Consider the following 14779-nt stretch of genomic DNA (forward strand, 5'->3'; position numbering starts at 1 on the left):
TCTTTTCCCAAGAGCTACACTCAGCATCTCAGCATCAAGTCGCCATAGCTTTGACCTGTGTCTATTAGCATGTGTGCTTTATCTCGATTTATTCTGTGAATTTGTTAGCAAGATGTGGCCTAAGATAATTGCTTCTTCATTTTTGCCATTTTGGCTTACTAAAGATTTTGTAGGAATGCTCTATTTTTGGATATCGAGGGAAACATATTGATTTTGTATCTTGCAAGTTTACTGAATTCATTTATTAATTCTAATCGTTTTTTGTGAAGTCTTTAGGATTTTCTATACGTAATATCATGTTACCTATAAATAGGGACAGTTTTACACCTTCCTTTCCAATTTGGACGCCTTTAATATCTTTTTCTTGCCTAATTGAATAAAAGTGGTGAGAGTGGGTATCCTTGTCTTGTTCCTGATCTTTGAGGAAAAGCTTTCAATTTTTTACCATTGAGTATGATGTTAGCTGTGAGCTTGTCATACATGTCCTTAATTATGTTGAGGTACACTCCCTCTATATCCTCCCTGTTGAGAGTTTTATCATGAATGGATGTTGAGTTTTGTCAAATGTCTTTTCTGCATCTTTTGGGGTGCTCATATGACCTTTAGCCTTCATTTTGTTAATGTGATCTATCACATTGATTGTTTTCTGGATGTTGAACCCTTCGTTCACCTCTGGAATAAATCCCAGTTGATTCAGGTGTATGACTTTCTTAATGTATTGTTGAGTTCAGTTTACTAATATTTTGTTGAGGATTGCTGCATTTATGTTCATGAGGGATACTGACTTGTAATTTTCTTTTCTTGTGGTGTTCTTGTCTAGTTTTGGTATCAAGGTAATGCTGGCCTCATGAAATGAGTTCAGAAGTGTTGTCACCTCTTCCATTTTTTGTAAGAGTTTGAGAAGGATTGATAGTAATTGGTGCTAATGTTTGGTAAAATTCACCTGTGAAACTTTCTAGTCCTGGTTTTTTCTTTGTTGGGAAGTTTTTAATTACTTATGCGATCTCCTTACTTATTAGTGGTCTGTTAAGATATTCTGTTTCTTCATGATTCAGTCTTGGTAGGTTGTATATTTCTAGAAATTTATTCATTTCCTCTACGTTGTTCAATTTGTTGGTGTATAATTTTCATAATTTCTGATTATGCATTTCTTTGGTATCACTTTAATCTCTCTCTTCTTTCATTTCTGATTTTATTTGAGTCTCTCTCTTTTTTTTAGTCTAGGCAAACGTTTGTCAGTTTAATTTATCTTTTCAAAAAACCAGCTCTTAGTTTCATTGATCGTTTCTATTATTTTCTCCTCTTTATTTATCTCTGCTTTGATCTTTGTTATTTCTTCCTTTCTGCTAACTCTGGGTTTAGTTTGTTCTTCTGTTGAGATGTAGAGTTAGGTTGTTCATTTGAGATCTTCTTTTTAAAAAATATTTTATACCCATGTGGCTGGAAGAGATTGTTGGTATGAAGTCTATCTTCTTAAATTTGCTGAGTTTTTTTTTTGTGTGTGTGAAATATAATATGTTCTATCCTGGATTATGTTCTGTGTTTGCTTGAAAAGAATGTGTATTCTGCTGCTGTTGGATGGAATATTCTGTATATATATGTCTGTTAGGTATATTTGACCTAAAGTATGGTTTAAACCCAAGATTTTCATATTGATTTTCTTTCTAGATGATCTATGCATTGTTGTAAGTGGGGTATTGAAGTCCATACTATTATTATATTGTTGTCTATTTCTCCCTTCAGATGTTAGTATTTGCTTAATATATTTTGGTGCCCCGATGTTGGGTGTGTATATATTTATGTTTCTTATACCTTCTTGATCCCTTTATCATTATATAATGAATTTGTCTCTTGTTACCATTTTTTGGCTTAAAGTCTATTTTGTCTGATAAAACTACCTCACTTTCTTTTGGTTTCCAATTACATGGAATATCTTCTTTCATCACTTTACTTTGAGCTTATGTGTGTCCTTAAAGCTGAAAGTGTCTTATAGGTGGCATATAGTTGGATCATGGTTCATTTTTCTTTTTTACCAACCAGCCATTCTATGTCTTTTGATTGGATAATTCAGTCAATTTGCATGAAGAGTAATTACTGATAGGTAAGGACTTACCCATGTCATCTTACTGTTTTCTTGCTGTTCTCGTGTTCCCTTTTTCCTCTCTTCCTCTCTTGCAGTCTTCTTTTGTAAACTGATGATTTTCTGTAGTGGTATGCTTTGATTCCTTTATCTTTATCCTTTGTGAATCTACTGTAGGTTTTTGCTTTGTGGTTACCATGAGGCTTACAAAAAACATCTTATAGATATAATAATCTATTTATGCTGATAGCTTTACTTCAATCATATACAAAAACTCTACCCCTTTATTCCCCCCATTTTATGTTATTAAAGTCACAATTTACCTCTTTTTATGTTGTTTGTTCATTAACAGGTTATTGTAGCTATACTTATTTTTAGTACTCTTGTCCTTTAACCTTTATACTAGAATTAAGTGGTTAACACTCTACCATATTATAGTATTAGAGTAATCTAACTTTGACTATATACTTTACCAGGGTTTATACATTTTCATATATACATGTTACCAATTAGTATCTTTTCATTTCAGCTTGAAGAACTCCTTTCAGCATTTCTCATAAGGCAGGTCTAGTGGTGGCAAATTTCTTCAACTTTTGTTTGTCTGGAAAAGTCTTTATCCCTACTTCATTTCTGAAAGACGGGCTTGCCAGGTAAAGTATTCTTGATTGGCATTTATTTTAGTTCAGTACTTTGAATATATCATCTCACTCTCTCCTGGTCTATAAGGTTTTTGCTGAGAAATCTGCTAATAACTCTACGGGGGCTCCCTTGTAAGTTACAAGCGTTTTATCCTCTTGTTGCCTTCAAGATTCTCTCTTTATCTTTGAATTTTGACAGTTTTATTATCATGTGCTCTGGAGAGGATCTCTTTAAAGTTGAGTTTGGTGACCTATGAGCTTCATGAACACGAATATCCAAACCTTCCCTCAGATTTGGGAAGTTACCAGCCATTATTTCTTTAAATATACTTTCTGCTCCCTTTTTCCTCTCTTTTCCTGGAACTTCAATGTATCACATAGGCTTTCTTCACTCTCCTTTTTTTTTTCCCTTTGTTCTCCCCTGACAGGATAATTTCGAAGTTCCTGTCTCACAGATGCCTTTTCTGCTTGATCCATTCTCCTGGTGATGCTCTCTGTTGTATTTTTCATTTCATTCATCATATTCTTTAGCTGTAAAATTTGTTTGGTTTCTTTCATAAAAAAATTTCTATTGGGCTTCCCTGATGGCACAGTGGTTGAGAGTCCGCCTGCCGATGCAGGGGACGCGGGTTCGTGCCCCCGTCTGGGAGGATCCCACATGCTGCGGAGCGGCTGGGCCTGTGAGCCATGGCCATTGAGCCTGCGTATCCGGAGCCCGTGCTCTGCAACGGGAGAGGCCACAACAGTGAGAGGCCCACATACTAAAAAAAAAAAAAAAAAAATTTCTATCTCCTTGTTAAATTTCTCATTTTGTTCATGTATTATTTTCCTGATCTTTTTGAATTTCTGTGTTTTCTGTAGCTCATCAAATTTCCTTTAAATAGCCATTTTGAATTCTTTCTATCAGGTAAATCACAGATCTTCAGGTCTTTGAGTTCAGTTACTGGAAGATTATTGTCATCCTTTGGTGGTGTCTTGTTACTTCTTTGATTTTCATGTTCCTTGAAATTTTGCATTGTTGTCTTCCTATTTAAAGTGGCAGTCACCTCCTCCAATCTTTACTCTCTGCCCATTTCAATGTATCCAGATTCATAGTTTTTGCTACCACAGTGTTGTGGAACTTCTCTGCATACCTGAAGTTCCACAAAGGCTCTTTTATCCATGGATGATTGTCTAAGACAGTGCTTTCCAGGAGCTCCTGCACCGTGGCTGAGAGGAGCAGGAGTCAGTACACAACCCACTGCAGGGTCCTCAGCTGGGACTGAGGCCTGTGTGTCTGTTACCTGAAGCATAGGTAGGTGAGACTCCTCCTTGATCCCTTGGTAGATGGTGTTGGGTCTCACTTTTGTCTGTGGATGGATGGTGAATTTTTGTTGTTGAGTAGGAGACAAAATGAGGGATGTCTTTTGCCACTATTATGCTGATGTCACTCCTAAAGGGACTTCAGAAAAGTCAGGAAGGAACCAAATTATGAGAACCAATGTCAGGGCCTTAGCTTATGTGTTTTTGTTTGTTTGTTTTCTTAAAGTTAGAATGTAGAATTAAGGGAGATTTTGGATAAAGGATAGAGATTAGGGTACAAGGCTTTCAATAAGAAGAGAGACTGATTAAATAAAATTTACATCATGTGTGTCCTATACATTGATGGCTATGTCATCTGGGGAGATGGTGAGTGTCCAGAGCTGTTGAATATTTAGAGCAATAATTCTCAGCAGGAAATCACCTTATTCTTAACTGAGACAGATGTGATGATCAAATATTTGTCACTTTACCATTCTCGGTTTAGTATCAAGTATTATAGAGAGCAGAATTCATAGAGAAAATCTATGCAATTGTAAATACAGCTTAAACTAAACTGCTGTGGATTGTGGCTGTTTTTCACAGTGACACACTTAAGCAAACATTTACTTATTTAACAAACATGCATTAAAGGCATAGTATTGTGCTAGCACTATGAGATATACAAAATATATTTCCCACAGCTTTTACAATCAGTAAATTTTCAATACAATTGAAACTACAGGATAAGCCAAGTTGATAAGTTTCAAGAGCTGAGATAAGGCAGTGAATATCAAATGGATGGTATATAGAGTAAATGTAACAGGAGGCCAAAGAAGGAAGGATAACTAGGAACAAGAGTGGCCCAGAAGGTTCAGAGAGAGTGAGAGGTTTGAGCTGAGCCTTGAAGTTGAGTTGGACGTAGAAGGTAAATAGAAGGTAAGCAGAAGTATGATATAGTGAGCTAGAATGATTGATGTGTGTCTAGTCAACAGTGAATGTACCATCTAGAAAATAACACAAGTTTTGTACTGTGGATGGTGGATATAAAAGGCAGGTTATAGCTAGACTCCATAGTATCTTAAATATTAGGCTAAAGAATTTTAAATTTACTGAGACTCTATTAAAATTTTTTATTGATATGATTAAAATGGAGTTGTAGGATGTTTTAGGCAGAATAGAGAAGTAGGAAACAAGGAAAGGAATACCACAGGAATCAACCAAAATAATCTATAGATAAATTAACAGAGACTATAGAGTCAAATTTTAACAATAATAAAAGTAAAAGGAAACTCAAATGATTTGTTGATTACATATAGGAGTACTGGAGTAAGTTAAAATATAGAAAATAAATTACAGAGAAGTTTTCATCAAGAGTTACTTGGGGATGGTGCAAGTAGTTCTGAGTGAGAGTTGGTTTTGGTGGAAAGTAGAGGACTATAATTTAGGATTGTTGAGTTTAAAGAGATGTCAAGATATCAGAGTGTAAATGCCTATCAGGCAGTTGGAAATATGTAAATTGAGTTCAGAGAAATATTAAAAGCAGAGACGTAAATTTAGGAGTAATTCACATAATCTGTGAAGTTTCAAAACTGAATAAAATTTCTTAGGAAATTAGTTTGAAGAGTTGAAGCCCTGAACACTGTAGAATCTTCACATTTAAGGGCTAAAGATGAAGTCAACATCTATTAAAGCACTATGTACCTTATCTAGTTTAAATTTATAAGTGCTAAGGAAGCCTCAGAAAGAGATTTAGAGAATGTACAGACAGTGAAGTTTTATGGAGAGCCTGAGAATAGAAAAGTTCAAGAAAGAAGAACTAAAGGTGTTGGCTATTGGAAGAGATCAATTACCATTATCATACCAATTATCATAGGTTTATAGAAGAATTTATGGTTTGTTTTATTAAGAAATAATTGGTAATCTTTTTTTTTTTTTTTTTTTTTTTGCGGTACGCGGGCCTCTCACTGTTATGGCCTCTCCCGTTGTGGAGCACAGGCTCCGGACGCGCAGGCTCAGTGGCCATGGCTCACGGGCCCAGCCGCTCCATGGCATGTGGGATCTTCCCGGACCAGGGCACGAACCCGTGTCTCCTGCATCGGCAGGTGGACTCTCAACCACTGTGCCACCAGGGAAGCCCAATTGGTAATCTTTGAGGGTTAATGTTTCTTTGGTTAAAAAAAATCATGAAACACAATAAAATATCTATATCTGGCTTGGGTACTCTTCACTATCCATTGCTTTGCATCTTATTCTTTGAAACAGGAAATCAGTGCCGTAATGGGCCAACTCTGGAAGAACAATTTTTTATTCATGGAATATAAACCAAATATAATCAATGAGATAATTATTATTAGAAAATTGCCCTTTATCAAGAAACTGATATTTATTTAGATAAAGTGAATCTAGGATGGGGCAGTGACAAATTTCTTTTACAAATCTAGATTTTAAAAAATTGAAAAGAATTGGGATAGTCAGAGAACTTAGCCAAGTTAGTTCAAAAAGATGCACAAGACTGATGGGCCAAGACAGCAGAGTAGAAATACCCTAAGCTCACACCCCCTCACAGACACACCAAAATTACCACTATTTACAGAATAACAATCAACAAAAAAGACTGAAACCTACCAGAAAAGATCTTCTACAACCACAATGAGACTGGTAGGAGGGGAGGAGTCACAATATAGTCTAGTCCTATACTCCTGGGTGAGCAATCCACAAACAGGAGAAAATTAACAACTTAACTGACCAGAGATGTATCAATATGTTTTCAGAAAGTGATACAATTAATATCACCATGTGAAGTTGCTAGAGCTTAAAATTGATCAAGGGTTCATTATACAATTTATGATTGTCATTATCATTCACAGTTTGCCCCATTAGGTTTTTGTTCCAAACTTGTGTATATTATAAATTCAAGTTTATTACTGTAAAATTTTCAGAAATGACACATAGCAAACTTTTGAGTGAAGAAGAATTTTTCGGTGAATTTTATGCAGATACTTTCTCTGATTGTCCGAGCGAAATATATACTAGTGTCTCAGAAAATGACAGTTCTTCGGAATATAGTTCTGATTCAGACAATGTGAATATTAGACCCAAAAAAGACAAAAAACCTTAGTGATTGATTCTGATACGGAAAGTGAAAATGAAACTCACGGTGCTGGAGAATGCTCCTTTGCTTCTACAGAAGAGTAGATTGAAGACAACATTTCAGGAAAATCAGATGACTTTACAGATATGTCAGGTGTAACTACTGAATGTAATAATCCGCAAAGTGTTAGTGAAATAACAGAATTATTTTTTGGTAACGACTTTTTCGAGTTGGACGCTTCTCAAACAAACTTGTATCCCCAACAGAATAAAAAACCATATAAAAAGTATGATAAGCCTTTAAAATGGACTGATATAACTAACAGTGACAGGAAGATGTTTCTTGGATTAATAATTTTGATGGGACAAATAAGAAAGTCATACTGGAAAGAATACTGGTCGACTGATCCCTTACTTGAAACACCCATCTTTCCAAAGATTATGACAAGAAGAAGATTCGAACACATAATGAAATTTCTTCACTTTAACGATAACTCGGCAACTCCACTTCCTGCAGACAGAATTTCAAATGTTAAACCTATTTTGGATGATTTTCTACCAAAATTTCAATCTATCTATATACCCAAACAAGAGCTATCACTTGACGAGGCAATGATAAAGTGGTGAGGATGCCTCAGATTCAAAACCTATAATGCCAGAGAACTTACAAAATATGGAATTTTGGTCAGGATGGTTAGCGAAAGTGAAACTGGATATATATGCAACCTTGAGATTTACACAGGTGAAGGAAAGAAACTGCAAGAAACAATATTATTGGTCCTACAACTTTACCTTGGTTCATGACACCATATTTACTGAGACAATTTTTACAACAGTGTGTCCACATCTGAAATACTGTTGAAAAATAAAACCAGAGATCGTGGGACTATAAGAGAGAATCGTGGTCTACCAAACCAATTAAGGAGAAATCCAAAAATCTACGGAGGGGAGAAATGACATTCTTACAGAAGGAAGAAGTGATTCTTCTTATATGGAAAGACAAGAGGCTAGTTCGCATGGTGACAACTATTCATGACGCCTCTATAGCATCTACAGGAAAGGAAGACAGGAGGACTGCCCATCAGATAACTAATCCCACTTGTATATTAGAGTATAATAAATATATGAAAGGAGTTGATCGATCTGATCAATATCTGGCAAACTTCAGTATCCTCTGGAAAACTAGCAAATGGTATAAAAAAGTGGGTTTCTATTTGAGTAATTGTGGTTTATTCAATGCGTTTAAAATTTATTGTAGCCTTAATGCACAGAATAAAATGACTTACACGCAATTTTTGTTAGCAGTAGCTGACCATCCTGGTGAATGTAGTGGTAGTCCTGCACCTGGTTCTTCTTGTGGTGTTTCTAAAAGAGCCTCCCGCAAAGACCCACCTTGTCGACTATCAGGTAAAATAAAAGAACGTATTCTAGAGGGAATAATACCCACAGAACTAAAAGAAAAAAAAAATTGCCGCCAGAAAGTGTAGAGTCTGCTCTTCCAGGGGAAAGAGCAGTGAAACACAGTGTATTTGTAATAGATGTTCTGTTCCCCTGCACAGAGGTGCCTGCTATACTGCCTATCACTATCACACTCTAACGAAATATTAGACTGCTTTAGTAAGACATGTACAAAGTTTCAAGTAAATGCATTAAATGCAAAAAAAAGTTGTTGATATTTAATCAAATGCAGGTGTTTTGATATTCACTTAGGTAAAAATCGCCAGCCACAGGTGTTAGTTTCTGCAAAAATCCACCAGTCAATAATGTGTTAAAATTGCAGAACTTCTCCCAAAGGAGTAAGAGGTCTGCGCCCCGCATCAGCTCCCCGGCCTGGGGGTCCTGCATCGGGAAGACAAGCTCCGGAAGGCCAGCAGGCCTTACTTTTGGGAGTCCCAGAGGGCTGAGGGAAATAGACTCTATGCTTAAAGGGCGCATACAAAATCTCACAAGCTCTGGGACCCAGGGCAAAAGAGATTCAAAAGGAGCCTGGGTCAGACCTACCTGCTGATCTGGAAAGTCTCCCAGAGAAGCAGGAGGCAACGGCAGCTCTCCCTGATGACACAGATGCTGGCAGCAGTGGACACTAGTGCTGGCAAGTGCCATTCTGGAATCCTCCCTCTAGCTTATTAGTCTCAGGACCCAGCCCCGCCCCCACTCACAGCCTGTAGGCGCCAGCGCTGGAATGCCTCAGGCCAAGCAACTAACTAGGCAGGGACACAGTCCCACTCACCAGCAGACAGCTGCCTTAAGACCTCCTGAGCCCATAGCCTCCCCTGGACACAGCCCTTCCCACCAGAGGACACAGGAACCAGCCCCACACACCAGTGGGTAGAAACCAACACCAGAATCTTTGGCTCCACCCACCAGCGAGCCTGCACTAGCCTCAGGACCAGCCTCACCCACCAGCAGGTGGACTCTAGCCACAGGACAATGGCAGCTCCGCAGCGTACAAACCTAGTGCACCCACCAAGGCCAGAACCTGCCCTGGGACCAGCTGGGCCCTGGCCCTGCCAACTAATAGGCCAACAGAAGCTTTGGGACAGCCCAGACCCTGTACCCAACTGTGTCAGGAGGCCTCTCCCCCATTCCCCCACCTCCTTCCCAGCAATCTGACATCAACTCTGGGATTCCTGGGCGCTACAACCAGACTCCGGAAGCCGGCTCTGCTTGCCAGTAGTCCAGCACTAACCCCAGGACCTGGCTTTAGCCATCAGTGAGCCAGCACTAGCCTCAGGGCCCTGGGGTGCTGCAGCTGGCTGCCTTGTGACAGGCCCGGTAAACCAGTGGCTGGCAGCCTCTGCACAAGGCAGGGCCTGGCAACCAACCAGTCTGGGGGCCAACCAAGCCCACCAGACCACCCTCAGTAGTCAGCCCACCACAACAGAAGGACCCACACAGCCCACATAGGGGGCACCCTTAGAACATATTGCTCTGGTGACAAGAGGGGAGTGCACTGCCGGGATGCATAGGACATCTCCTACAAAAAGCCACTTCTCCAAGGTCAGGAAACATAACTAACCTACGAGATACATAGAAATAAAAACGGCAACTTAGGCAAAATGAGGTAGCAGAGGAACATGTTCCAAATGAAGGAACAAGATTAAGCCCCAAAAGAAGCACTAAGTGAAATGGAGATAGACAGTCAGTCTACCCAAGAAAGAGTTCAGGGTAATGATTGTAAACATCTTTTAAAGAACTCAGGATAAGAATGAATGCACAGGGCTTCCCTGGCGGCACAGTGGTTGAGAGTCCGCCTGCCGATGCAGGGGACACGGGTTCGTGCCCCGGTCCGGGAAGACCCCACATGCCGCGGAGCGGCTGGGCCCGTGAGCCATGGCCGCTGAGCCTGCGCGTCCGGAGCCTGTGCTCCGCAACGGGAGAGGCCGCAACAGTGAGAGGCCCGCGTACCGCAAAACAAACAAACAAAAAAACCGCAAAAAGAAACAAAAGAATGAATGCACAGAGTGAGAAGTTAGAAGTTTTTAAAAGGATACATAGAACATTGTTATTTTTACATGTCGAATATTGCCATCATCTGTGATTTATTTTCACAACCCTCTTTTGTTACCTTCACCAAGTCTATGTGTTGTCTCTTTTACACCAGTGGGCAACACAAGTCACTTGGTGCTAAGTACAGAACTCCCATTGTATGCAGAGTGCCATTTATGGGGTAATTAGCCATGAGAAATGTTTCTCAAAGTGTGTCCACGGACCACTTGTGTCAGAGAACCTTCTGAAATGCTCGTATTTGGGAGCAGGAGAGAAGAAAACAAGTCTAGACGTGAAAGAGTAGAAGAATCCATGAGACCAGGAGAAGACTGTAAAAGGCAGATGTAGAAATTCCAAGCCAAACTACAGAATCACAGTCACTGGGAGTCGCATCCAGGAATGTGGATTTTAAAAACAAGGACCCCCAGACTATACATACATAATAAAATTACAAGAATTCTTTAAAATAAAAAATAAAATGTAATAAAACTTTAACATGTATGTGTGTGTGTGTGTGTGTGTGTGTGTTTAGCCTGGGTTCTTGTTGTGTTTGACTAATTCCCTCTCTCTTCTGTTAATTTCCATGCAGTAATGATTTTCTGTGATTTTGTGTCTTATGAAAGGATTAAACAGCACTCCATTTGAGATATACCCTGATTTCCCTGACATGACTTGCTCCTCATTTGAAATGACTTATTATTCTGTTACAGAGTAAGAGACTCTCATAATGTGAGCATATTCAATATCAGAAGGAAGTCTGGCATCCTTATTGATTACTTTTAGAGCCTTCTGGAATGGGCTTATTCTGGACCAGGTAGAAGAAAACAGTCTAGAAATGACACAAAACTAGGGGAATCCATGAGACCAGGAGAGACACTGTAATATATAGAGAGACATTGCAGAAGTCAATGGAAGAGATCATTTTAAAGTGGGCTACATGGGAAAACACTAGAAAGATTTAAAAACATATTTCAAATCTAAATGATTTTTCTATGTTCCTCTGTTACATAAACTGAAAAATTATTGAAAATAATCTTGGCCAAGCTTCTAAATACCTGCATTACTTTGTCAGTCTCTGTTCACTAGGATAAATCATATTGTGCTGCTTTGAAAGGAAAAAAATTTAGCAATTTTTTTTTGTGAATTCACAGGAGGGAAGTAATTCTTAGAGAAAGCTTCAAGGATTTAATATAAGATAAACAATTCTTTTCATCAAACTCACTATTAAATATAACAGAACTGCAGGCAGAATAATTCATTTTAATATTAAAACCAAGCACAACTTCTTTAGTCTGATTACTCAAGCATGTGAAAATACTAAAGTCTAAAAAAATAAACAATTAGTTAAAACTTGAAATAAGAAAATATGTTGAGAATTTACAGATAGATTTTTCTGTCATTTACATTATAATGTTATCTCTGTCTTCAGATAAGCAGAAGAAATAAAATAGTCATTTAAGAGATGCTGTGAAAAATGCAAAGCCTGAGGACTTTGTTGTGATGATTTGGGGAAGGTGAAAAAAGTCTTAGTTCTTAGTTGTTCACATTAGAAGTAATTTAACATTCTTTCATTTAACAAAGTATTCATTGAGCATCTACTATATACTTGGCCCTGCTTTAGCCTCCGGGTTTACAGCAATGATACAGGGCAGTGGAGAAAATAAAGTAGGAAAGGAAGTTTGGAAGTGCCAACCAACAGCGGTGGTTTTGCAGTTTTACATATGGGAGTCAGAGAGGACCTCACAGAAAAGGCGACAGTTAAACACAGTTGTTTAGGACATGTGAGATTGAACCATGGAGAATTTGAGTCATGGGCCTGGGAAGAGCAGTCCCAATAACCTGAGTAGCAGGTACAAATGTCCTGGGGCAGAAACATGCAGAAACATTCAAGGCATAGGAAGAAAATCACTGAGGCTGGAGTGGAGTGATTCAGGGAGTCTGTAGCACGAGGTGAGGTAGGAGAGGTCAAGGGCGTCAATACTTGGCTTTCATTGTAAGTGGTATGAGATTCCTTCCCCAGAGGGATATGAGACAGGAATGACAGGATTGACTTTTATTCTCAAAGGAGTATTCTGGATGCTAGGTTAGGAAGAGACTAAAAAGATATAAAGGCAGAAGCAGGGAGACCTGTTAAGAGGCTACAGCAGTAATTCAAGTGAGAGATGATGGTAGATTGAACCAACGGTGGTAAGCAGTGGAGGTGAAACATGGTGGGATTCTGGATTTATTCTGAAAGCTGAGCTCCCAGGATTTGCTAATAAGTTTGGTTGTAGTTTGTGAGAGCAGTCAAAAGGACTCTAAGGATTTTAACCTGAGCAGTTAGTAGGATGGAGGTGCCATTTAGAGGTGAGACAGGTTGCCAAAGAAGCAGGTTTAGGGGGGTGATAATCAGAAGTCTGATTGGATGTATATTAGATTTATGCTGTCTACTGAATTTCTACTAGAGTTGTTGAGTAATCAGTTGTACATATAATTCTGGATTTTAGGGAGACTTTCAAGCTAGAATTATAAAATATGGAAGAAAAAGACATGTAAGTGGTATTTAAAGCCACAAGCCTGGAAATAAAAAAAGAGGAGTTCCAGGGCTATGTTAAGAGATTGTGGAGGAGAGAAGAACCAGTAGGGAGCATGACTTCATTATTAACAACTTTCCTTCCGAGGGCATTGGCAATGTAAAGGCTCTAGCGGCCCTAAGTGGTTTTCAAATTTTTATAGGATTCACCTGCTCATTTTCCATTTACCTATAACTTGATCTAAATCTTAAACTCTTGTTCTTAGTCACTTACTCCCCACCTTTATGCCTGCATCACACTGGTTTTGAATATACTTATTGGTAGTGCAACTTCATCTGAGTGTAAAGGGCATTTTTGAAAACTGTCAAAAGTAATTTGGGGATTTAGCTGATGAATAAAATGGGTGGCCAAGTTGGTTATTACTGCTTTTGATCAAACATTAGGCATGACTCTTGACTAGTATCAACAAGTTTATTGTGTGGTTTATATGCAGAGCTAAAAGCAATGTCAACAGGCATGTCCTAAAATGTTTTGAGCAATGACATTACTGAAATATATGTATAGTTTCCAAGAGGACTGTTTTCAATTGACAATTACATATCATACACATATATACGTTCTGTTAACTTGATTAACACTATTTCTTAATAGTCTATTATTTTATCATGTATATTTGTACAGATGCTTAAAGTCCACGAACATGCATACAGCTATAAAAAATATCTAACTTAATCTTCATTTCCCAGCCTAACAATTTCTTAAACAACTGCTATTCTCAGCTAAGCTGATTAACTTGTCAAAAGCAATTGAAAATAATTATTTTAATGAGTGAAAGTTCTACAAAAACACATTTAATATTTGCCCAGCTCTTACAAAAATGGCTGATTGCAAACACTATAGATTTACAAACAATCATCCTTGGATATCTGGCTAATACTAAATTTGTAAAGGATGCATTCCCTGAAAGTTATGCCAAATATTTGTTCAATGAACAAATATTTATTAAGTTCTAGTGTGTTCCAAATGCATGTCATGTTGAGAAGAGTTTGCTCCTTTAAGTCCTTCAAAGTGCATCCTTAGAGATTTATGTGCATAAAGGAGAGAGCTAAGGTAGTGCTTCTGACTTTCTCCATGTGGAGTCTCCTGGGGAGTTTCACCATGTGGAGGACCTGTTTTGCTAGGCTAGCTAAAGACCAGAGAAATAGGTGAGTCTTAGAGTTACCCTTTTCTGTTTGTTGCACCCAGATTCAGACCTTTAATCAATTACCTTGTGACAAAGAAAGCTCCCTCTCTTACTTAACGACATGGCCCAGTTGCCATCCTTGCCTCTCTGACTCGACCAATCTTCAGGAAGGAATGGGGTATAATAGAGAAAGCAGCTTTTAGTTTTCCTTAGAGGCTAACTACCATGGACGTTCTTGGTTCTGGGGATGCAAAGATGGGGTCCCTGTCATCAAAGAAATTATTACTTTTTGAGGGAAAAGAAATACCCTTGAGCAATTACATCAGAATATGATAACATACTCAATGGCAATCTGTGGGAAAACACTAAGAGCTCCTGGCTTCACAAAGAAGGTGCTGGCACTATTCAAAGAGATGAGTCAGTCTTCCACAAAGCTCAGCGTGATGAGAGAGGGGTAAATTCTTGGGACATAGCTTTTTTTCTTTTGGCTCTTAATGCTCTAGGT

At 38.5% G+C, this 14779-nt stretch overlaps 1 protein-coding gene across 2 annotated transcripts in view; it reads right to left on the bottom strand.

Moving 5' to 3' along the window:
* PIK3C2G (phosphatidylinositol-4-phosphate 3-kinase catalytic subunit type 2 gamma) overlaps nt 1–14779 on the bottom strand; it is a 328570-nt gene that overhangs the window by 18686 nt on the left and 295105 nt on the right. The window lies entirely within an intron of this gene.

This window comes from Globicephala melas, chromosome 10 (genome assembly GCF_963455315.2).
Source record: "Globicephala melas chromosome 10, mGloMel1.2, whole genome shotgun sequence".
NCBI classification, from domain to species: Eukaryota; Metazoa; Chordata; class Mammalia; order Artiodactyla; family Delphinidae; genus Globicephala; species Globicephala melas.